The 27,841-nt window shown below is 33.5% G+C and overlaps 1 protein-coding gene across 1 annotated transcript in view; it reads left to right on the top strand.

Moving 5' to 3' along the window:
* The window catches only part of LOC145276947 (tachykinin-like peptides receptor 99D), a 775,418-nt gene that overhangs the window by 474,564 nt on the left and 273,013 nt on the right, over window positions 1-27,841 (top strand). Inside the window, exon 3 of the mRNA XM_080128452.1 lies at window positions 10,659-10,794. The gene's annotated coding sequence lies outside the window, so the exon portion shown is untranslated. The remainder of the gene's footprint in view (window positions 1-10,658; window positions 10,795-27,841) is intronic.

The following is a 27,841-nucleotide window of genomic DNA, read 5'->3' as shown; positions in this document are numbered from 1 at the left end:
CCAGGTGTGGTCATGAGAGATCGATGTTCAGTGTTTGTATCAACTAATTTCGATTTATTCGTAGAATTTAAGAATCTGTTACAAAAAGGAGAGTTTTCTGTGTGTATGGCTAGGCAGAAAATTATGAACTGAGGATGGAAGAGAAAAGGGGAATTTTGGAGGGAACGGGGAAAAGATAAATATAATGAGACAGATAGAGAGAAATAGAGAGATAGCAGTGTTAATAGAAATGTCTTACACTTTTGCTCCAGACGACGCCGGGTAGCCCTGCTAGTTATATAGAAAGGAAACGGTTATCGCGTATCTAAATATATTTTTATGGACAAAGAAGTGAAGGTTTGATCTTGATAACTGATTAAAAAATTAAGAAATGACTAGTTTCTTGTATAATTTACACCACAAATTATTTCCCTGTTCATACTATTTTACGGTAAAATAGATATTACTACACGGACGCAAACATGCTTTATTTAGAAATAAGAAGGGCTACCCGGTGTTGCCAGACCTATATAAAACATATACAATTTATTTAAAAATTCGTGTAACATATTATAACATAACTTTATCTATTACTTTATGTATCTTTCTATCGTTCTCATCCCTCCATTCTTTCATTTTCCTTAACTATTTTTCATCATCTGCATAACCCGTTCATCTTTCTTGTTTCACTGCATTTGATGATAATGCAATTTATATATTAGAACTATCCCTTTTAAATAAAATATTATACTCTCAGAAACATTGCTCTTGGAGAACACCGATTTGGCAAAGCACAATGACATATTTGATGCAGGATTATTCTCGTCTCCGTGCCTGCTTTTACGAGAATATGAAGAGATATTTATCGCACATAGAATCATTTATAAATTAAGAAAAAAGTAGGAGAAACGGATGAGTTTATTATTTTGTTTGTAAACTATTACTCGGGATATTGTTTATTAAATAAGATAAAACTCGTGTATATCTTTTTCTTTCTTTTTTGTTTTGTAATTTTGTAATTTTTCCTCAATATGTTCTCTCAGTGTTTACCGCAATATTTACCATGTGTGATAAGAGTAATCGTTCACCTCCTTGCATGGAGTTTAGATAGAAAGTCAGTTGTGCGTTAGATGAAATTGATTTTGCTGAATAAAATGAGTTGGCTCGACACACCCAAGTATTCTGTCCTGGGTCGTAAACCACTTCTTAACCTGGATATGACCTTAAACTATATCCGATGGTGAGGTCCCAGCTTGCGGGCTTTGGAGAGTGTGGAGCCATTCTTTAATTGCCATTGCTTCCAGGTCTACTCTGACCCGGAGTGGTAGTACCTGTTAGGGTCCCAACTATGGGTTAAATAGAAACCGACTTCAAAAAATACAAATATACTCTATTAAAAAATTGTTCTTCAAAATCACTGGATTCGGCATTAAATAACCTGAAAATAGTTGATATGTTGTAAAACAAAAACAACCAACTAATATACGTCGACAAGAGAAGGCAATCAGTTTTCATTGCTAAAAGTATACTACTTACTACACTCCTGGGTAAGCGAGCATCCTAGGTTATAATACGAAACAATTTGTTCATAGCTTTATTGAAAACATGAAACATTAATATTTCGCTAATTCCGAATGTGCTGTGACTATATATTATGGAATAAAAACGAATTAATTCATGTATATGCACGTAGACTAAAAATAAATAATAAAACGTTGTCTAATATCTTACGACTTAATTTACTCTAAGTGAGCTATGTTGCAAACTTTATTCAAGCACAGATTCTGATGTTTGCTTTCGTTCCACAACTGAATTCCCCATTCTAATTAAGACATTTGAAAATTTCAAATACTGTGAAATTAGTATGTGATAAAATGGCGGTGGTTTATGTTTGTTCTTAGTAAACCTGCCATCACAATATCTGGGTTTTTTTTTAAATTTGGACGTATTTTCTTCTACAAAAGCTTAGTTAATAACTTTCTTAAATAAAACTTCCAGAATTGAATTCTTAAAAACACTTTCTGCCTCTTTTTGTTCAGATATACCGAGAATGATGTATTATAATTGCTTTGTCGAGTTTGGTTAAATATAGCGTAACGATCGTGCTACAAAATAAACAAATACATTATTATATAAATAGACCCAAAACCGTATAAGATTCCAGCATCTAAAGGGGTTTTCATGTCAGATTTGACATAATTATGACCAATATTTCAAGAGACTATGTATAGCACTTATTATATAATTACTTTAACTTGTAGTAGTATTATTAGTATTAGTATCATGAGTTGTAGTAATAGAAGTAGTCGTAAATTATATTCCTTTCAAATATCAATATCGGCACATTTTATATAAAATATTTTGCATAAATATATTAAATATGAATATATCTATAATATAAAGCTGAACGTCTGTGTGTCTGGTCACGAATAGGCTCCTATATGGTTGACTGTTTAAAAAAAAAAACTGATTACATATAATGATAGAAGGTGTATCGAGGATCAGGAATGGGTATGTTTGATCTGGCAGAACGGTAGTTCATAAAAAGTGTGGGGTCTGCGTTCGCGTCTGACCCCCAAAGTAGGGAAATAAAAAATGAAAAAAAAACATTTACAAGGGTGTTTGATATAGATGTACATAAGAATACTTTGATAAGTATGTTTTAACTTAAATAGGGATGATATAATAAAATTGTTGGATCTGCGTTCGCGCCTGTACTCCATGGAAATATAGCACAAACTTTAACAAAGACTTTTTCATAGCTATCTGCGTAAGTACACTTTGATAATTATGTTTCAGTTTTAAGAAATATGGTATAATAACATTATTGGGTGTTCGTCCGCGCCTGACCTCAATAGAATGTAAACATGTCACAAAGTTTAACAAGGTTTTTAAAAAGGGGTAAGGGTTCACAATAACAACTTAACTTTAATCTTAATTCAGTTAGCTTTTATTTATTTTTTTTTTAGTTGAATCATATTGTGTCGAATAAATTCACCTCATAAATTCACGTTCTTATTAAAGTGAAAGCCAAAAAAAAAGTCGGAACTTTAGACAATTCTCGACAAAAATTTTGCAGAACTCTGTTTTTTCCTTCTTCATTTGCACGTGGCACTCTTTCGAAAATAGATAAATAATAAAAAAAAAATAAGAACGTTACTTGTTATCATGTCAGAAGAAGGAAAAAATCCTGCTCACGTGATTACGTGTTGTTTTTAAATATATACCCTTTTTATTTTTATTTATATATATGTTTAAGCTTTTTTGTCAGAGTACTAGAAGAAATTCAGTTGATTACAACCCTTTTTGCGTGTTCTTTACCTTACAATAGTACAACCCTGAATCTGACGGGGCAATACTACACTGTTCAATACTGTAAAACTGAAACAAACCCGTTCTGCTTGAAAAGGGCGCCATTTTCTTCTTATTCATATTTATACCGATTCTTTGCTTTAAAAAACTAAAGTAATTACGCGTTTACTTTTTTTTAATATGCAATTTTGCTGTTTCGGATTATTTTACTAAAGTAGGTAAAGCTTCATTATTTTTCAAAACTGTTTTTGTTTCTTTGTTCTTCCATATTTCGCCGATATTATTTAGTAAGAGTGTTTAGCAAAAAAGCCAACAAACGACTACCCGAAAAAATAAATATACAAGAAATAAATGTTACCATAGTCAATAAAAGTTCAGTTCATAGTTTTTTTTGTATTTGGGTTTTTTGTTTTGTTTTGAAATAGTTTTTAATGCTCTTTACTTGAATAAATTTCAGCGAACCGAAATTAAAGCGAAATTTTAGACGATAACTACTTAAATTAATTTTTATATGAACTACACATGTCATAATCGAATATTCCTCAAGCATAAAATAACGGAAAACATTAAAATATGTTTATCAATATTACTTACGTTGACAGAACTTTCTTGAATTGTTAACACAGAATGCTCAGGTACCCCTCCTTCAAATTGAAAACGGGGCTCTCCATTTCAAAGTCGCTGCCATTTTAATTTTTTTAACCGGTTCGTGAATTAAAAAAAAATTACAAACTACTTAAAAATACATCATTTTGTTGGTCACACTTGGCTACGAATGGAAACAAAGTTGATATAAAAAATATATTTTCGCGAAAAATATCTTTACTTTCATCATATTTTGCTTAGGGTAACATTTTTGAGTATCAAAACCTATCTCTTTACAACCCCCTCCTTTTCATAACCTATCATACTTTCATCAATCACAGTCCATTTCTGTAAGCTGTTTTTGAACCTAGTAAACGACGGGTACTTCTAGTTAAATATAAAAACATAAAGGTATTAAATATTTTTCAATATAGTAATTGCGGTAGTAGTAATAGTAGTAGTAGTTGTAGTAGTAGTATAGTAGTAGTAATATAGTATTATAGTACTAGTAGAGTAGTAATAGAGGCAATGAAATATACATTAATATTAGTACATTGACCGTTTAATATGTTATAAACGGCATCCCAGGACTCTTTATACCAAATTGTGTCGAGAAGGTTTGGAATCGATAACTTACCAACCCATATACAGATATACAGCAAAATGTATATTCATAATACATAGGCATATAATACAGTATTGTCATAAGTAAACCAGATTAAAAATTCCGTTAATAAATCGTGGAATTTCCACAGTTTCCGCCGCCCTTAATTAGGAGGATATAACTAGGCGACGCTCGGTGAAAATAGACTAGATAATGCTGAATTCAAGAGATATCGCCACTTAGGTGAAACTAGATTTGTTCAGTGTCAATCAATATTGGGTTCGAGTTGTGAATCGGAAAGGGGGTGGTAATGACATGAATGACACCTGCTTACAAATGAGTGACGGGTTATTAGAAAAGCGCCAGACATGAAATATGACTCAAAAGAAAATGCGGATATTTCTGTAAGAAAAAAATCATATCGATTAACACGCATAAGTAGTTAAATGGAAACCACATTTACTCAATCAATACAAATGAAATACAGTGTCTATGTTCCTGTCTGAAACAGATTCAGAAAACAGTTAACTGATTTCCACCACAATTAGTCGTGAAATCCCCATAAAAACGCCTATACATTCATTTATTATGAATCAGGTAATGTTGTTGTTGGCCTTCAGATGACAAATGTCGAAAAATTGGCCAAAAATATTAATTCCTTCGCCCTCAACTGGGCACTTTTCTACAGGGTGGGGTCGCTTTTTTTCGCCGATATTTTCGAAAGTCTACCTACTACAACTCTTTTTTTTTTTGCTCAACACACGCCTACGAACACTCGGGCAACGCCGAGCCCCCAGGCTGGTTCTTAATAAAGTGCTTCAGTGGAACGAACTGGATTCGAACTTGCCACACCCAGTTCGTGTCGTCAAGCACTTTACAACCGTTATATCCTATTATTAACCGATAACGAACAATATAACATTTTCCCCGTCATTAAACCGGTGTTTGCAAAACCTAAAGACAGTGAGTCAAGTACGACTATCATAAGACCAGCTTGCCATAATCATTAGAAGGTGTTTTCAAACCTACTTATTTTTAACGTAAGGAAGTTGTCATGTTTCATGATCGAGCATGCGCAGTCGTAAAGCAGTTGGCAAATAGATAACCGCCAAGTATCAATTTTTCAATTTAAACCCTTGACAGCACTTTGTTATGGATTAAAATCGATTAAAAAATTTTCCGCGTGTTTGTATATCCTACATACCAAATGTATGTAAATCAATGATTTGTTGAGTATATAGGTTGAGAAGTGTCCTCACACACACATTCTCATTTTAGGATATATAGATAATATGCTTTTACTTTTTTTTTCAGACGTACATTGCAATCTTCCTCACTCATTAAAAAAACAGGGTCGTCCGATCGCCAAAGTTAACATGCATAATTTAGTAATAGCGTATGTCGTTGTTTAGCGAGAATCAGATTTTGCGTATTGTGATATGAATGATGCCAAAATCGAATAATTCTCATAGATTACTTTTTGTTGTTTGGTGACTAAAGTTGTTGTCTTTTTTTAATGTGTTTTGCATTATGTTTTATTTTGTTTAAATTTTATTAATGACACCAGAAAAGTCGTAAAGCCACTTGATGCAAATAGTTAACACGGGCGAAAGATGATTATCGCAAAGATAGGAGGGACTTATTGACTATAGCTTTGAAAAAAAAACAGGTCATAGGTAGAAGAAAAATAAACCAGCAAGACGACAGTGCCACGACTTTGCAGTTATTTAAAAGAAACTACTCGAATAGGAAGGTGTATTACGATGAAATATCAAAACATCGAATTGTTTGAGACGGCTAGACCAACGAGTCATATAAGTTGGAAGAAAGGAAGCAAAGAACAGAGCAGACAATTCTGGATGACACATTTTATAATACTAATAATATGAAGACTGAATCTATCAACAACAACTGTGAGAAAGAGGTTGCACAGAAGAAAACACAGCCAATCAAATTACATATACGTTTCTGCACCGAATAAAGGATCCTCATATGGGACAGAGATTCACTAATTTAAATATATTAATATTATGATCTAATAGAAGTTTTGTAGGGATAGAAGATAGCCTCAGGCGTAAGAAAGTGTTTAGCAGGATAGAAAAATTCGATTTTGTTAGACACAGAATGATATATGTATCTAATACATGAACCCCAATTAAGAAAAAAAGTTTTATAGCCCACTTCTTGTCGAGAGCAGGAACATACATAAGAATTTAAGGAAGAAAAGGGACACGTTTACGATTGAAAGACACAGGGTGAGGCTTAACAAAATTAAAAAAAAAACAAGTTAATTTATACCCCAATCCATAACCTGAACCTAGTTTAGCAGTAAATTTCAACTGATTTGAGAAAATTATAATCAATAAATTAAAAGGAATAATAGTTTTATTTAACAATTATTTTTAATGTAAAGAAAAAACGGGATCCTTTTAATATTACTATAATTAAAAAATAGATATAATGGCCAAATAATGTAATAAATATATAATTTGATGATATACGCGTTTAACAATGTAATCTACTCTATATAATTAAGTTAGTCGAATTGTTCAATTTAGACTTAAATAACTTGACATCTGGCAGATTGATATTTTATCCTGACTACACAACATAATTCCGTAATATTTAACAGATACACAATATAATTCTGTAATATTTAACAGATATAATCGATTTCATGGGCCAAATATACTGTCTTGCTGAACAATTGTTTTTGCTTCTGAAGCACCGATGTCAGACAGTAGAAAACGGCTTGGATTTCAAACTTGTTGCAACAACACTTTTCCATTAATTTACATTTAAGTAAATAAATATAGTAGTTTTTGTTTTTTCATACGACTCATACATTTCGATACCTTTATTTTAATAACTGATCTTAAATGAATTTCTTTGGCAGTAGCAAAGTAGAACCTCTAATATTATTATTATTATTATTTCTGCGAGTCACTGATTCTACATCGCCATTGCAAGTCTCCGAGAGACATTCCACGGCCTTCGAGGTATTCGATGAGCACTAGGCTGAATTTCCTAATTTTTAATTTTTATTGTGCTTGTTGTCTGTTCCAAGATGTTTTGCATGCGTTGAAAGTCTCCAGTTCGTACACCTAGCTATAGAACCTGATATAGTTATTGTTGCGCCTTACCGTTATTAGATATGTAAAGTTAAGCACGTTTACACACGTAGACCCAACACGTTGTAACAGAGTGCATCGCAAGGAAAAAAAGACAAGTAACAACTCGACTCCTTGTGTGTTTTTCTTTTTTATGTAACAATAACATTTATTTCCTGGTATTTTCCCGAAAAAAAAACCCTGACTGTACTCCTTCTCTCTAACCTCTCGAACGTCCTCCACTGTGATCGTCGTTTCGAACGTGCGCTCGAACGTATGTTTCTTGCTGTTCAGTCATTGTTTTGCAGTCTTTTTTCTACCGTGACGTCATTTTGCACACGGCTTGACAATTTGCATACGCGCGTCTGCGCACTGTTACAAATTCTTGAAGTCGTTCGAAAATGAAAGACTATAAAATATTATCAGATTTGTTATGAGCATTCTATGCACTTAATTTTATTTTGCCAGCTGTTTTTGTCACAAACAATTTCTTTATAAAAATTGTATTTAAATGGATTTGTTCTTTAAATTCAACGAAAATAGGAAGCTTTGCTTTTTTTTTTACGAATGCGTCACATGAAACAGACAGGCCTAGTAAAATCTAGAAATTAAGTCTAGAACCATTTCAAAACACTAATATTTTGTTATTTTATAGATCGTGTGTGCATAGTTTTATATGAAATGAAAAATAAGAATGAAATAAAATTTATACAAAAATGTTCATCAAATAAACATACGATTTCCATTTTCGAATGAGCATAACTTAGATAGATTGATAGATTGATAGATAGATAGATGATGATTGCAACATCTTGTCAGACGAGTGCCACTCCCTCAGATACTTAAAGTCCATGAGCCCAAAAATGACTTCCATCGCCACAGAACCATTTTAATAGACAAACGCCTGAGGGAGTATCTATACACAGATGATGTTACAGAGTCTTAGCTTTGTACGACAGCTAAGTCTCTCTCTCGGTTCAAAATGTTGAGATCCAGCTACAAGCAATAGCAAGATAGCCAGCAACAAGTTAAACTGCAGACCAGCTTAATGCGGGTACTGGTCTTCCGCTTTATGTTTTTTTTAATCAGAGATTTGCTTCTCCTAGAAAGGTTTCCTTCACCACGGCTTACGGGAGCCCTCTCCACCCCAACATACACATACATACACACACGGTGCTAGTTGGCGGTTGACCCCGAAAAAGGGTTCATTCGCCCTTTGGAAGGTCTTGTTTTTAATCCTTCAGGGAGATTAGCCATCCTCCTCACTAAACAAGTCTGGTGAGGAAACCAGTTTAGTCGCCGGTGACCGAGGTAGTACTGGGTTACATGGTACTAGTAGCATATGACATGACCTGACATACATCTATATACATACATATATATATATACATATACACCCATATACATATATATACATCCATATACATATACATATGCACATATATACATATATATACATATACACATATATACATATATATACATATATTCATATATACATACACATCCATATACACACATATATATACATACATATACATACACATCTATATATATACATACATATATATACATATATATACATACACATCCACATATACACATACACTTATATGCACACATATACATACACACCCATATATATATATACATACATATATATACATATATACACATACACATCCATACATATACATACATCTATATCCATATATATATATATATATGTATAATATATACTAACACCTATATATATGCATCCACAGACACACATATATATAGATAGATAGATAGATACATCCATCCATACATACATACAAACATACAACACTTAACTCACATGATAAAAATCTATAGCCGTTCGACATTAGAAATATCTAAACAAACAATACTAAAATTCGATACCTTAATAATTGCTTACGAGGATTAAAATTACTGAAAGTCATACTTATAAAAACATAACTACAGCTCCTTTTTAACCATATCTCATTTAACACCGAGACAAATACATTAACAACATTTAATAACTAACAAGAAACTAAATAAATAAACTATAAAGTAAGTAAATCAAAATTTAAAAAATAATAAAATAATTCGACTCCAACCCTACTGAACCACCTTCATAACCAATTAAAAAAATTATAAATACATTTAGCCTCAAAAGAAAAGAAAAAGAAAAAGAAAACGATAACGACAACAATCCCTCCTGATGATAATCGGACGCACCGATAGAAAGCATTTGAGAAGAATATGACCGAACAACAACTTTTGCACGCCATTATATATAACATGCCAGCTGAAATGAAAGAGACTGCTAGGCAAATGGAAAATATATCCAGAAATATTGGACAAATGAATATCAGACGTGCTTACATATATATATATATATATATATATATATATATATATATATATATATATATATATATATATATATATATATATCAGACGTGCTTACATATATATATATATATATATATATATACATACATGTATATATACATACATGTATATATTCTTACATGTATATATGCATACATGTATATATACATGCATGTATATATTCTTACATGTATATATACATACATGTATATATACATACATGTATATATTCTTACATGTATATATGCATACATGTATATATACATGCATGTATATATTCTTACATGTATATATACATACATGTATATATACATACATGTATATATTCTTACATGTATATATACATACATGTATATATACATACATGTATATATACATACATGTGTATATATATGTACATATACATACATGTATATATACATACATGTATACATACATGCATATATAAATACAAGCATAGATGGAACAAAAGACAATTATTTATCAAGTATGTTTCAATTGTAAAATGCCCCAGGAAAAATATTTTCATAGTAAATGATTGTGCCTTTTCTGAATTAATTGCAACAACGTCAGAATATTACAGGAGAATTGCTTTTACTGTTCTGATTGTATATTGCTGTTAATGAATAGACAAAACAAAATAACTCACACAAAAATACAATTATTTATTTTGTTTTATGTTTCAGGTGATTATTTTCCGTTAAGACGAGATCAAAGTTGAAACGTAGAAAGTGATTATTGAATCTGAGGACGGTAAACAAATCAACAAATGATTCGTGGCGCTGACTTGAATGCAGCTAACTCAAGTGATGACTGCAAAAAGTGAGTTGATCATTTTATTTTTTTCAAAAGATTTTAATCAATTGCTAATCAGTGTTTTGGTTGTGTTTATGTTTCGAACAATTTTACCAATGTCTTCTTTTTCTGACCAAGTCTCTAACGTTTGTAGAATTTTGGAACTAAATAATTTATATGTAAAAAGAAAAATAAATTACCAAAGTAATATGAAAAGCCCGGGGCAAGATTACAATGACGGACCTTTAGAGAAAGGAAAACTAATTACTATTGCAACTGACGACAACATTAGGACAGAATGAGATAGACTTCGAGCTGACATGTTTAGTAAGTTGCGTCATGACAGATAAACGACGTGGTCAAGAACTCAGTAAGATCAATCTCTTGGTTTTTGAACGTCCAATCGTTTCCCTCATATATAGGGATAGGGGTTGTCTGAAAAGTAATTAATCCTACGCAGTTGTCTAAATGAATTTCTGTCTGATACAAAATACGATTTTAAATAGAAAAATAAATCTAGAAAAGTATATAAAAAGACCGAAGCAAAATTAATTTCTATGACGAAGTTTGTTCAGAGAGGAGGGTAATTAATATTTTATTACAATTTCCTGCAATACCAGAGGACGGGGAATTAAAGAGAGACAAAAAGAGAAGGACTATACTCTCACTACTCTAAAAACAAGAGATGGTAATCAAATCTGATTGAGCTTATAATTACTGTGTGTTAGAAATTATATATATATATATATATATATATATATATATATATATATATATATATATATATATGTGTGTGTATGGTGCGCGGAAAACTCGTCCCCGGAACCCCTCCCCCCCTTTTTGCTAGGTAGGAAAACTGGTCCCTTAATAAATATCGATGGAAAACACATTTTATGACCGTTCTTGAAGGAGATATTGTTTTTGAAAGAGACTATGCACTCCCATAATATTTTTCAAAATTATTTTTAACTCTTGTTTTAAAAAATTACATTTGATCACGGAGTCAAAACACGAAAAACGAAACCATATATTTATTTAAAAAATACTCCATTTTTAACACTTTTTGTGTTATTACGAAACAAAAATAAAAGAAAGAAAACACATATTATCAAAGAAAGCAATTATTTTATTCAGAAGAATTAATTCAGTTTAAACAATTCTTGTGTTATTACGAAACAACAAAAACGAAAACACGGGACTTATGTAATTTTGGTACCGCGTTGAAATAATAACCTTATAATTTCGATAGCCATTCTTAACATGGGAGGGGAGGGTATCGTTTAAAAGTCATTTCGGGGGCACTTGTGCAGTATGCACACAGCTGCTATTGTTAGGGAGCAATAACTTAATTTCTTGTTGGTCAAATAACGCGGCAAATAAGTAACAAATAAGATTTTTTTTCCGAACATAAAAATATTTGAAAACCAAAACATTTATTGTATAAAAATGTATCAATATATAATTGTAAAAACATTTAAAAGTCTGTGTAAGAAAATTTAATTTTAATAAAACAATTTTGCAATAAAAATAAGATTTAGATTTTTATAAAGTAAAATAGCTTCTTTTTTTTCTTCGAACAAATAAATAACTTAAATGAAACATCTTTTTCAATTAAAGCAACTTTGAAGGGTCAACAAAAAATTAATAATTTAAATGTTTTTTGACAGAGACCCGCCACATTGCGACAGTTTAGTGAAACGGAAACGCACCAAGAAAAGATGCCCACAGTGCGCATACTGCAGAAATGTTGTTTCGTGAACAAAATATGTGTTAAAACTAAATTAATTTTTTGCTAATTCACGGGAACGTAGACCGTGCATAAATGGTGTTTTTATTTAATGAGTGCTCCCTCAAAGCGTTTTCTTTCACTTTCTTCGTGACTTTATTTTTAACTGTATTTATTTTATTTTATTTTTCTTTGCTTAACACACACATCCAAACACCCGGGAAACGCCGGGCTGAAATGCTATTATATATATAAAAGTGAACGTGTCTGTGTGTGTATCTGTGTGTGTGTACATTTCTCTATGCAATAACTCTGTCGATTGTCAGTCTACAGACGCGAGATTTGATATACAGGGTATGGAGATTTGGGAAAATCTTTTTACTCCGTTTACGGCTAGAAATTTGGTTGATAAGGGATTAAAGTTCAACGATTTGACCTTTGAAAACTCTACCAAATTCCTCCGCCAATATTAGGTCTAAACACTTGAAATTTTAGATATTGGTTCCTTGGACATGGATCTAACTTGATAACTTCATTTAAGGCCAAAACAATAAACGTTAAGGGCTCATAATCGGGGTCAAAGTTTTAAAAAAATTAACCTCTGCGGTCTCTACCAAATTACTCAGACAATTTCTGGCCTAAACATTTGAAATATTACATAAAAGGTATTCAGTGGGCAAGCTTTTTAATCGGATTGGGTCGAAAATTTGAGCTACAAATATATAAATGTGTGTACGTATGTTTTTATGTCTCCCTAAATCTTTTGACATAGGCGACGGATTTTCACAAGATCAGTATCATTTTCAAGCTTTACCCTTCAGGCGACAAATACCGAAAAATTGACTAAAAACATTAATTTCTTCATCCTAAACTTGGCACTTTTCTACAGTGAGGGGTCGCTTTTTTCGCCGATATTTTCGAGAATCATCCCCTCTTTTCGAGTGTCTAGTTTTGTCAAACCTACGACGCTTCCGGTTTGGCAGTGGTCGTAACAGCAAAGACGTCACGTTTTCCCCGTTCTTTTCCTCCTTCGCAACACGTGTTCGAGTCTGACTTCCTACCACCACTTTTTTTTTGCTCAACACACATCTCCAAACACCCATTCTTGTATATATATATATATATATATATATATGTATATATATATATATATATATATACATAATAACATAAACACATACACAGGCACACACAGAGGCATATATATATATATATATATATATATATATATATATATATATATATATATATATATATATATGGCGATTAAGCTACACTGAATATTCCGCGTTTCATCCACTCTAGGACTCTTCAGGCTTATGTGCCTAAGCCTGAAGAGTCCTAGAGTTGATAAAACGTGAAATATTCAGTGTAGCTTAATCGCCATGTATATTTTATAACTTACTAACTAGCTCTACCTACGTATTGCGCACTTTTGAAGTAAATACTTAAAGTTTACGCATAAATTTATATTTTCGTATACTAATTTTACGTGAGTAAATTAAGTAGTTATACATATATATATATATATATATATATATATATATATATATATATATATATATATATATATGCTAATTAGGTAGATCCTATCACAACAGTTACAAAGAAATATTTCCTTTTTAACGAGTCGGCAAAATATTTCATGTTGTTTTAGTCATCAATAATGGAAGTGTGAGGGGGCTTAGTTTTTATTTCTTATGTAATGTTACGCTACCCTTTCAAACTAAGACAATTATAGGGTACACTTTTCGGAAAAAAAACTACATTCCTGGTTTCGCTCCCTCATCTGATATCACATTTAATAACAACGTCTTCTCCTTTTTTTATTTTGCCTACTAAGTAGTCGTCTTTTCTCTCTTTTTTTTTTAAATTTCTTTGTTTGCAACCAAGCTTCCTGTTTTCAGTTCTCCATTTAGACTTTACACTTGAGCAAACTTTTGCCAAGTTTTAAAAGCTCCTTTATTATAAAAAGAAAATGCGAAAATTGTATTTGTCTGCAGAGAACAGATATAATTTCATAGCATACCATCGCACATAATCGTTTGACTGTTAAAGATACGTTAACAATAGTGTTTATTGTAAACATTCCAAAACCACGTTTGCCTCAAGAGAACACACATAATTTCATAGCAAATTCTCACATAATATCATTTGCATTTTTAAAAATGTACGGGAAAATATTTTTATTATAAATATTAAGTTATTGCGTTTGTCTGCAGAGTGCATATATAATTATTGAATGTTGAAAAGATACCAGATGCCTTGAATAAGTTTCCAGATTTTTATACAGATATTTAAAATTGTCGTAGACTCTTCAAAATTCACTATGTTATCGTTACGTCTTCTGAGATGAAAGATCAATTGTTAAGATTTAATGTTCAAATGAACAGCTAAAGCAGAAATCGGAATACATTCTACTAAAGTCACAGCTGGTGAATTTTAAGAATTCAATCTGGATGCAAGGACACTTTCAAAATACCGATATACAATAATAAACAAAAATAACTTGGAAAAAATGCCACAGAAATACTTTTGGGGCATCTTGCATGAATCCAGCATCAGTTTTTATAGGAATAAGAGATTCAAGTAAGACAGGGGTTCTGTTAGGGATGATGAGAGGTTAGTGAGAAGTAAGATAATCACAACATCAGAGGAAATCCACTAAAAAATGAATTTCACGGATAAGGACCGTCGTGTGTCTATAGAGATAATAAGTGCAAACTTTGAGACCAGTATGGAGACTCTACGCACAATTATTTTCGATGAACTGAAGATGCGGAAGATTTACACGAAGTTAGTTCCAAACGTGCTTAGAGAAGATCAGAAAGAAATACGTTGCCATGACAGCAGGGTGATGGTCCAACTGATCAATTCAGATCATGCAGTACTTCAATGTTCTGGTGACTTGAAATGAAAGCTGGATCTACTGCTATGACCCAACGACCAGAGTTCTCAGTTGAAGAATGCTGGCTTTTTCAGACCCAAGAAAGCCAGATAGTGCAAATTCACCCAGAAACTTATGATAATCCCTTTTCTGACAGCACAGGCATGATCTACATGTACTGGGTTCCCACTGGACAGACAGTTAACAAGAAATACTATGTTATGGTTTTAAGGGAGTTCAGGAATAGATTCCATCGGCAAAGGCCAGGTCAGTGGCATTTCCACCAGGGCAATGATTCAGTCTACAACTCCATAACTGTCACAGACTATTTGAGAAAGATGAGCATCAAGACAGTTCCTCACTCTGCCTCTTGTCCAAACCTTGCTCCATGTGACTTTTGGTCTATCTCTAGGCTCCAGAAAAACCTCAGAAGCTGTCGCTATGGGACAACTGATAGGATGAAAGGGGCTGTGACGAGGGTCATTGACACATTCAAAAAAGTGGACGTCCATGGGACCTTCCAGAAGTTATATTATTGAAATAGTTTGGAATTATTTGGGAGATGAGTAAATCGTATAATTTTTCATTTAATTATTTGGACTATTACCCTCATCTACTAGTTGTTGTTTTCGCGACTTTTCGGGCAATTATTCCTCTGGCCTTCGTCAAATTAACCGCGACGGGATCGGAATGCCGAATCCTTCAACTACATCCACAGCAATTGCTGTCTTCAATAGTTGTTGTCATCTCACCACGGTTTGGTCGACAAATTCTCTGACCGGCTTTAGGTGGGATCGGAACCGCTACTTCTGGATGCAATGCTAATTTGAAATCGTAGATATTCCGTATCTCTATTCACTTCACCACGGGCCCCAAAGATAGAGATACGGATATCCACGATTCACAGTTAGCATTGCATTCAGAAGTAGCGGTTCCGATCCCACCCAAAGCCGGTCAGAGGATTAGTTGACCAAACCGAGGTGAGATGACAACAGCTATTGAAGACAGCAATTGCTGTGGATGTAGTTTGAGGATACGATTTCCAGAAGTTGTTTGAACGATAAAACAAGTGCATTGAAGCAGTTGAATATGACTTCGAAGGGGGCTAGAGTTTCATGTGTTTACTATCAATAAAAGTGATCATACGAAAAAAAGGCTGGAAATCTATTTAAGGCACCTCGTGCTAGCAAAATCAAAATGAAAGACTTCTCGACAGCGACAAGTAGTACAATGCTAATATAATGATATAATCACGCGATATTTTTTAATGATGATTATAAAATATTTGCACGATGATAATTAGAATAATAATATTTTTATATGATAATATATTACTATTATAACGACTATTATGAAAGATCCATACGACAATGTCAGAATAATTACAATATGTTTATATATTAATGTGATAATATAAAGAAAATATATCGATATTATATTATTACAAGTAAAGATAATTACGCCTAGCGTGGGACTTTGCTGTACGCTCAGGTACCCGCTCGCGGGAACTCTTGCAGTAATTGAATGTTGTAAGCGCAACTATTGCTTAGGGTGTTTAAAAAATAAAAATGTAACTACCTCCTGAAGCACTTGAAATGCAATTATGAACAAGGAGGATTGGATGAGGGTAATCTGATTAAAATTCACAAAGAAGTTGGCCGGCGCCATGGTGGTGGCCCTCAAGATGAGGGGGAACACAAACTTTATGTGCACTATCTCTAGGTGGGTTAGTTTATGTAAAGCCGCACTTAATATGACCTTAACCTTTGACATTGACTTTGAAAAAGCGTGTCCACCATCCCTACATCTGAGATCATAGTCATGTACGGTTTAGTCATAATCGGTCCAGTAGCGTGGGCTGTAGGACAATTGTACACACAAACACACACACACACACACACACACACACATGAACGCTACTACTTGATATATATATATAGATAGATAGATAGATAGATAGATAGATAGATAGATAGAGAGATAAAACGATATGTGGATATAATTCTATAATATTCATATAATAATACTTACAATGATTAACATGATAATAATATTACACTTATAATTACTTTACATTTGATATAAAGTACAATTATATTCTGAAAATTCATTGGTATGAATACGTAATAGCTAGTGTATGCCCTCAATAAAATATCACTGAGAAATGCTTCGCCAGTATTCGCACTCGTTATTTATTTAGATATATTATTAAAATCTCCATATGGTATTATGTGAGTAATAAAACCTTATAAAAGGCAACGAGATAAGTCAGGACTGGCTGCCTGATTTGCGATTTGCTTTTTCACTTCCCCTCATTACTTCAAATAGTTTCGTCCAGAGACTTAAATGTCACGTGGGTTACTCACTAGCATGTCTGATGAGATGATATTAATGTATGTATTTATGTACAAATTAGTATACATTGCTCTTAATTATAGTGTTTAGAATAAACATAATATTTATTCTTTAAAACTAGAGAGTTTTCCGGAACACAACAACATGAGGCTGCTTTCCGACTTATTACAGCATGTCTGTTTGTAAGTGCAATGTAAACAATTTCTTGATTAATAATGAAACCATAACAAACTCTAACTATAAGCATCAATCATAACAGTGATGTGCCACCGTCCACGTGACACTCATTCAACCCTTTTTCCTTGAGCAACTTGTTAGCCTTGATAAGTGGTGACTCCTTTAAAGACTAAATAAAAGTTCCTGAATATCATGAATCAAGCGCGAGGAATTTATATCGACAACTATACAAATAACGCTGATGTGAATATTTGAATTCGTTTAAAACTCGCTTCAAATTTATATTTGAACCTGTGTGTCTTCCGGCAATCAGTGTTGATGTTTAAAAGATGAACTGTGGTTCACTGAAGCAAAATTTGTAGGCGAATGACTTTACTTTAATTCGATGTATTCAGATTATTGTCCCGGAGCTTCTATTCCTTGCAAGTTATATGTAAATGTTACAATTCATCTGTTATAGAAAGTAGTTGCCGAAGAATATATTTAGAATATATTTAATTAAGATTTCTCTCCGCAATATATCTATCTTTTCTATATATGATAATAATTAACACTATTAATATTGCTTGCGCTTTATATATATATATATATATATATATATATATATACATTAAAATGCATATGTATTTGTGTACATATAATTATGCATCGACACGCATGTTCTAGCTATAAGCTTTCATTAGCATTGCTACCGTTATTGGCAAGGCTCGAACACATGGTTACATCGTCTGTAGTCTGGTGTTTTATCACTGAGTTACAGAACCATGTCAAATTTCATGATATATTTTATCGCTTTTAAATAGTATATCTGTTGACATATTATCAGTGCGAAACGCTGTGTTTGAATTTAATTTTGCAACATATATATACATATGTATATAGGCGTCTATATATAATCATATACATGTATATATGCGTATATATGCATATATATATGCATATATATATATACATATATAAATATATATATATATATATATATATATAATGGATATATCTTTTAGTCTCATGGTTCTACTAGATTCCACGATAAAAATTAATCCAGCCTGATGAACTATCAAACTGTATTCGTTGTGCTGTTACTTGAGACGAAATAACGTGGAAAAGGTTCCGCATTCCTCGCAAAAGCCTACATAAAAGGGAAGATCTTATTTGGACTGCAAAATAGATTATTTTGAATATTTAGTCAGGTTTTATTTGTAAGGAAAAGTATCCTTATGCCAAGTTGTCCTGACAAACCTATACCTTGAGAAAGTAAACACTCGCAGCTAGTGTCTAGTAGACATTCCACTTCTTTCTCTCTCTCTCTCTCTCTCTCTTTATCTCTTTTTATATATATATATGTATATATATATGTGTGTGTGTTTGTGTGTGTGAATGTTTGTGTGTGTGAATGTTTGTGTGTGTTTATGTGTGTGCGTTTGTTTCTACATGTATGTGTGCATACAAAAAAAATGTGAAAAACTGAAATGTTTAGTATTTGTTTCCCTTATTTGTCAGCATATAAGAATAAAAGTGTTTTCAGTTTTCATTCTTTTTACAGAAAGGAATTTTTGAAAGCTTTCGTTCTGCTTCCTTCGAAGTGTTGATAAGTGTGTGTGCGTGCGGTGTGTGAGGTGTAGTAGCATGAACAAACACAGCTAATGAGATCAAGTGGGTGACTTGTATGTGTCAATCTCAGTATCTCTGATCTGCTCCTTAATCTTAACACCCAAAGAAGTCAGGGTGACGATATGGCTAATCGCAACACTATAATTGGTTAGCATACATACATATGTATATATATATATATATATATATATATATATATATATATATATTAAATGAAGGTCACCACTTATCAAGTCCCAGAAGCAATTCGGGGATAAGGGTTATTTTGTGTACAGTAATCAATGGGATAGTGTTGCAATATTCATTAGTATTGGAGATTTGATGAAGTGTCATAACTTAGGGGGCCGGTTCATCAGGAATTTGTTTATGTTGGATTTGAAGACCTCCAGGTTGAAGTCAGGAGGGAAACAGGCAAGCGGTAAAGAGTTCCACAGGCGTGCAGTTCAAAGAAAGAAGCTCTGTTCGTGGAATCTACGTTTTTATTTAGGCACAGATAAAGAGTGGGGAACATTTTTGACAGTGGTTTCAGCTAGACGGGTGGTTATCGTGAAAGATTGGCGAGGGGGGACCAGAGATTGGAGCTCAGGCGAGTACTTGTCATGGTAATAACGATAAAACAAAGATAGGCTCACAACGTCTCATCTGTGGGAGAGAGGTTGCAGGGAAGAGAAAAGGGCATCCCCCACTAAGCCACGAAGTCTATTTTGCACTCTGTCAAGGCAGGATAGGCTGTTTTTAGCAACTACGGCCAAGATGTGGCAGCAGTACTCCATCCTTGGACGTACTTGGCTTTTATACAGATAGAGAATTGCATCAGTAGTGAGATATCTTCTGGAGCGGTTGAAGGATCCCACCATCTTTCCAGCGACCTTAGCAACAGATCAGGAGTAAAGATCAAGCCCAGAAGCTTGTAAAAAGATGGGCCTCCCATAGACGAGAGCCATCCATTTCAATTGATGCCAGATGGGGATCAGAGCGTTGATGATGTAAAGATAGGAGCTTGGTTTTAGATGCATTAAAAGTAACCAGCCACGTCTTCCCCCACTGTGCCACGCGCTGGCAATCAGAGGAGAGAGAATCAGAGAGAACTTTGTCATTTACAGCCTTTTATGTGTTGCCGTAGTTGGTCGTGTCATAAGCATAGATGTCAACGAATGATTTAAGTATGTGCTTTGAGAGATCATTAGTGTAGATCAGGAAGAGTTGGGCCCAGGATGGACCCCTGGGGGACTCCAGCATTAATACTGCAGGCCTCTGAATTTGTCCATCAACTACTACACTTATGAGCCTATCAGAGGAAAACGATTTAATGATTGAGAAAACATTTCCAGTTATACCTAGCTGGAAATCTTGTGAAGTGAGCCTTTATTCCATACCTTGTCGAAGGCCTTTGATATGTCAAGAGTAATTGCCCTAGAAAGAAAACTTTTGTCAAGGGATTCACTAACCCTATCTGATATAACCGTTAGCACATCTGCGGTAGATCTTGCAAAACGGAAACCATATTGTGTGTCACTGAGAAGGTTATTTCTGCTGAGGTGGTTGACTACTTCTCTAATTAATATGCATTCCAGCTACTTACTCATGACACACACGAGGCATATTGGTCTGTACTGAGAGGGAGATGACTTATCACCTGAATTCTTAAATACAGAGCATACTGATGAGGTTTTCCAGAGTGTTGGAAAGCACTTCTCTTTAAGGAAACGCTTAAACAGTTTCGTAAGTATGGGAGAAAGTCCTGGTTCAAGTTTTTTTACTATAATTGGGATGCCGTCAGAACCAGTTGATTTACTGGAATAAAGGTTCTTTATTAGCTTGGCGATCTCACGCACAGATATGTGTATTTTACCTAGCGTGTTGTGTGTTATAGGAGGAAATACGGGGAGTTGATGGCGTTCGTCGCATAGGATAGAATTAGCTGCAAAGTTCTTGGCAAATAGTTTGGCCTTGTCTGATGCTGACAAGATGACCTCTGGTCCATTGATTATGATTGCGATAGAACGCACACTTCTGTTCAGGATCCTATTTGTTATTTGCCAAAACTGGTGGGAACCAAGCCGCTGATCAGCTACTTTGGATTTAACGGACTGAGGATATATGTCTCTTGTATTTTTATTACTCTTTTACAGTGGTTGCTGGCGTTCCTGACAGAAGCTTTAGTCTCAGTGCATCTATTACGTTGGTAGCTATGGAAAAAGTGATTTCTGTGCACGATGGTAGCAGCACATTCTGGGGAGAACCATTACTGACAATGAGGTTTTTGTTAAAATTTTTTAGATAGTATAAATCGATCTATGCCCACAAGTAACCATTCGGTCAGGTCTGATACTATAGAGGATACACCCTTTTTAAAAATGGAATGCAGAGATAGATCAGATATGAATGTACGGAAGCTATTCCAGTCAGCCATGGAGTATCAGTATATAGTACGGTGGAGGGGTACGTCTGGGGACTTATCACATTTCATTTTTATCTTAACTGATACAACAGAGTAGTCGGGGGCCCTACAGGAGATAGAACGGAACTTGAACATAGCCCAGGGGAACTTGAGAGAAAACGGTCTAGATATACAGTTCTTAAGAAAATAAGCTTTTCCGAATATTATCGAATTTTTAATCAAACAAATGGTTGAAATCATTGCCAAAAGGAAAAATATAATGGACACAAATGAAATCTTCTTATTCGAAAACTTAACCCTGATCTAATAATTATTTTTTAAAAAACAAACATTTTCACCTGGACAAAATGATAAGACCACTTTAATAAAATCGGCTAGTTTTGAAAAAAATGAATACGAAAAGCTTTCTATGTTACTAAAAGCAACTTGTTAGTGGATAAAAAAACATCTTACTTATTTATACATGGCAAAAGGGAAACCATTATCAGAGTTTGAGCGAGGAAGGATCTTTGAGCTTAATAGGGGTGGAATCCCCCATAGATCCATTGCCAACGAAGTGAATCGTAGCAAAACGGTCATTACACATTTTTTAAGAAATCCAGATCAATATGGGCACAAAAAATAACCCCATCACTGGATCGCCGTATCAGAAGAAGTTAAAAAAACTCCAGTATGAGATCGAGTCGATTGATAAGCCAAACAACAGCAGAATGTAGTCCTAAAACCATCAGAAGGCATCTAAAAATGAAGGGTTTCAATCACATAAAGCGACTGCAGAAACCACGTCTTCTTAAACAGCACAAAACTAACCGACTTAAATGTGCAGCCAAATACCAGACGTTGGATGGAGAGAAGTGGGAAAATGTAAAGTTCTCCGATGAGAAAAAGTTTAATCTAGATGGTCCAGATGGATTTCAACACTATTCGCATGATAAAAATTTGCCCAAAGAGACTTTTTCAGCTCGGCGTAGTGGAGAAGGGTCTTTAATGATCTGGGGTGCTTTCTCGTCAGCTGGTACCCTAAAGTTGCAAGTAGTGAAAGGCCGGCAAACATCATTGAAGTACATTTCAATGCTTGAAAATGCTTCCATCAGGACTGAAGGTCCACTTCTGTGTGGAAGAAATTGGACTTTCCAGCAAGAGAACGCTGCGATACACACTTCTCGACAAGTACGAGAATACTTTTCTTCTAATAATATAGAATTGTTAGATCATCCAGCATGTTCTCCGGACCTCAATCCCATTGAAAATCTTATGGGATGGATAGCAAAAGAAGTGTTCAAGGATGGAACCCAGTATGATTCGATAAAGGAACTTTCTGATTCAGTTTTCAGTACATGGGATAAAATTCCTTCGCAACTAATATATATATATTAGCAAAAGTACCAGTCGTTGACTGGGTTAAAATCAGTCTACAGAAAATGGACTCTGATTTATTAAAGTATGAAAGGTTATGAAAAGGAAGGGTTGTTAAGAGATAGCTTCGAATTCGAGAGTATTAAAACCAAAACAAAGTATGAAGAAAGTAAAAATAAAATAGATAAACCCCATAATTTATTATACGATACCTGTTCACACTGAAACACTTATCACAATATTCTGTGGATCTATACTAAAAAATCTTGTTAAACTTTATGGCATATTTCAATTCTATGGAGGGCAGGCGCGAACGAACACACAATAATTTTATTATACCATATTTCTTCAAACTGAAACATAATTATCGAAGTATACTTACGCAGATAGATATGAAAAGTCTTTATTAAAGTCTGTGTCTATTTCCATTCTATGGAGGCCAGGCGCAAACGTAGACCCCACAATTGTTTTATATCACCCTATTTAAGTTAAAACATACTTATCAAAGTATTCTTGTGTAAATTTATATCAAAAACACTTGTAAACGTTTTTCTTATTTTTTTGTTTTTTTATTTCCATACTTTGTGGACCAGGCGCGAACACAGAACCCACAATTTTAATGAACCACCGTTCCGCAGGATCAAACATACCCATTCCTGTGTCTCGATACATCTTCTATCATTATATGCAATCAGTTTTTTAAAATAATCAACCATATAGGAGCCTATTCGTGATCAGACGCATACACACACATGTCCATCAACTACTACACTTATGAGCCTATCAGAGGAAAACGATTTAATGATTGAGAAAACATTTCCAGTTATACCTAGCTGGAAATCTTGTGAAGTGAGCCTTTATTCCATACCTTGTCGAAGGCCTTTGATATGTCAAGAGTAATTGCCCTAGAAAGAAAACTTTTGTCAAGGGATTCACTAACCCTATCTGATATAACCGTTAGCACATCTGCGGTAGATCTTGCAAAACGGAAACCATATTGTGTGTCACTGAGAAGGTTATTTCTGCTGAGGTGGTTGATTACTTCTCTAATTAATATGCATTCCAGCTACTTACTCATGACACACACGAGGCATATTGGTCTGTACTGAGAGGGAGATGACTTATCACCTGAATTCTTAAATACAGAGCATACTGATGAGGTTTTCCAGAGTGTTGGATAGCACTTCTCTTTAAGGAAACGCTTAAACAGTTTCGTAAGTATGGGAGAAAGTCCTGGTTCAAGTTTTTTTACTATAATTGGGATGCCGTCAGAACCAGTTGATTTACTGGAATAAAGGTTCTTTATTAGCTTGGCGATCTCACGCACAGATATGTGTATTTTACCTAGCGTGTTGTGTGTTGTTAATCTTGTTAAACTTTATGGCATATTTCCATTCTATGGAGGGCAGGCGCGAACGAACACACAATAATTTTATTATACCATATTTCTTCAAACTGAAACATAATTATCGAAGTATACTTACGCAGATAGATATGAAAAGTCTTTATTAAAGTCTGTGTCTATTTCCATTCTATGGAGGCCAGGCGCAAACGTAGACCCCACAATTGTTTTATATCACCCTATTTAAGTTAAAACATACTTATCAAAGTATTCTTGTGTAAATTTATATCAAAAACACTTGTAAACGTTTTTCTTATTTTTTTGTTTTTTTATTTCCATACTTTGTGGACCAGGCGCGAACACAGAACCCACAATTTTAATGAACCACCGTTCTGCAGGATCAAACATACCCATTCCTGTGTCTCGATACATCTTCTATCATTATATGCAATCAGTTTTTTAAAATAATCAACCATATAGGAGCCTATTCGTGATCAGACGGATACACACACATTCAGCCTTATATATATATATATATATATATATATATATATATATATATATATATATATATATATATGGCAAGGACCATATCTATTCGGCTACCATTAACCGCTAGAAATATTTATTTTATTAAATGTTTTTAACGTTAGTCTGAGTGACTTAATCATTATATGATTATCTCCGCATAAGAGCTAAATTGACCGACTTTTTAATTCGAATTAAAATTCTCAACGATAAGAAACTAGTTTCTTAAAAGGGATGACATTACTATTTACTATACTAATTTTTTAAATACCTAAAGTCACTAGTGTTTCATCCTTTCGAGAATCTTCAGTGCAGGGTTTCACGATTAACACCAATCGATAGATTCGTACCCGATGAAATAAGCCATCTCTGGCTTCATTAGCAAGAACATATCCATTCGGCTACCGCGATAAATGTTGTTTAATTATATATGTAAATATATTTATATATATATATATATATATATATATATATGTGTGTGTGTGTGTGTGCGTGTGTATGTATGTATATATGTATTTATTTATCATGTATGTATGTAAATATATGTTGGTTGGTTGGTTGGTTGGTTGTTTTACGGCATATCAACTCTTTTCGGGTTATTTAATGCCGAATCCAAAGATTTTGATGAAAAACATTTTTAATAGAATATATTTGTTGTTTTCATGCCGGTTTCTATTTAACCCATAGTTGGGACCATAACAGGTACTACCACTCCGGGTCAGAGTTGACCTGGGAACAATGGTAATTAAAGGGTGGCTCCACACTCCCCAAAGCCCACAAGCTGGGGCCTCACCACTGGATATAGTTTAATTTCATATCCAGGACCCCCATTGAGGGAATTTTACCCTCTGCAGGGGAGGGGGGCAGTCGGCGTATTCTAATGCCCCACCGACAGAGCCGTAAATATATGTATATATATATGTGTGTGTGTGTATAAATATATTTTTCAGTTTTAGCAAAAGAGCTACAACAATATTAGGACGTCTCCATTTATGCTGAACATCTACAGATGCCAACATCAATATATTACATATGAATGAGTTCCCAGTCGAATTTTTACAGGTCCCGCTAGTTATCATTATTATTATTATTATTATTATTATTATTATTATTATTATTATTATTACAATTGAAGAATATTCAAAATGAATTATAATAAGTTTTTTTACAACAGTGATCAATTCAAAGTATTCTTGTTTGTTTTTTATTCATAAACATTTAGGCATCACAAGTATATTTGTTGCTTTTCCAAAAGTTCAGATGATAATGATAATGATGATGCTCAATTATATTTTGTGTATGAATGTACAATTTCGAGATAACCTTATTTATCCTTGCTGTAGGACTCCCCACATAGATGAGTGGTAAGTTGAAGTTACGGCTTGCGAAGATTACGGAGAACATTTTGGAAATGACGAGAGTAAAATTTTTGCCCCAAGCCAAATGATAGTTCAATAAAATTGTGGAGCATATTTCTTGGTTCTCTTGACCTTTTGATTTTAGTCGGACAAATCCCTAGGCGTATGTGAACTGACCGCAGATATGATTTCACCCGAATTCTAAAATTTCTGAAATTTTGAAAAGCGTCTCTGTGAATGAAAGTGCGTCACACAAACTGTATACTTTTAATGGTTAAACGTAACAATATTTGTTTTTCCTTTACAAATATATATATATTTATCATCTATAGAAACAGTGATTACTATATGGTATTCTGGAGAACATCTTATCACTAAACATTTAAGAATGGTGCCTCAGCGTCGTAACTATTCTCCAAAATGTTGATTCTTTATATAGTTTATGCTAAAATGTTATCTATGTATCTAACTGACTTTACACATTCATTTAACAGCTATTTATTGGTAATTCGTTTTCATCTCCATTTTTTGTGCATATGCTTTTACATCTAATGATAATTCGTAATTAGAATCATAAAGTTTCTTGCAGTATATTTCTTATTTTACCACAAGAATATAAAAAGAATACATTTGAGAGAAGGTTTCTGTTTTTTATCAATTATTTTTCATAAGAAATGTTTCCTAAATGCAACATATATATGTGTGTGTGTGTGTGTGTGTGTGTGTGTGTGTGTGTGTGTGTGTGTGTGTGTGTGTGTGTGTGTGTGTTAGTAATGATGGAATGATTCCAATGTTTTTTTTTTCGATTCTGATACAATTACCGATTCTAATATAAATTTCTAAATATTTAACGATAGATTTACTATTTTTCCCTGTTACTGTAAATGTGCATATATTTTCGCAAACGTAAGAATACACTTGCGGAAGATGGTCTCTAGATTCTAATCTCACTGATATTTTAAAATCAATGAACATTTATTATTTATTATTACTACCAACAATAATGTGTATAAAATATAATTAAATAAAGACTATTAAAAAATCGTTTTTGGCATCGGAAAATGGGCACAATTTTTTTCAGAATCTGATACCGATTCCAATTTCAATTTTAATTAGTGCCAGTTTTTTTACCGATTTCCGATTCTGATTAAATAAATATATATATATATATATATATATATATATATATATATACACTAGCAGAATTACTCGTCGTTGAATGGGTTCAAAAAGAGCCTTAAAAATGGACCCTGATGTATGATAGTATTGAAGGTCATGAGAAGGGGGTGTGCCTGTAAAGAAATAACTTCCAATTCGGGGGTATCGAAAGCAA

The sequence above is a fragment of the Euprymna scolopes genome, chromosome 5, assembly GCF_053919585.1.
Source record: "Euprymna scolopes isolate OS-2025 chromosome 5, ASM5391958v1, whole genome shotgun sequence".
Classification (NCBI taxonomy): Eukaryota; Metazoa; Mollusca; class Cephalopoda; order Sepiida; family Sepiolidae; genus Euprymna; species Euprymna scolopes.
The sequence above is the reverse complement of the archived record's forward strand: the minus strand, read 5'-3'. Positions and strand labels throughout refer to the sequence as shown.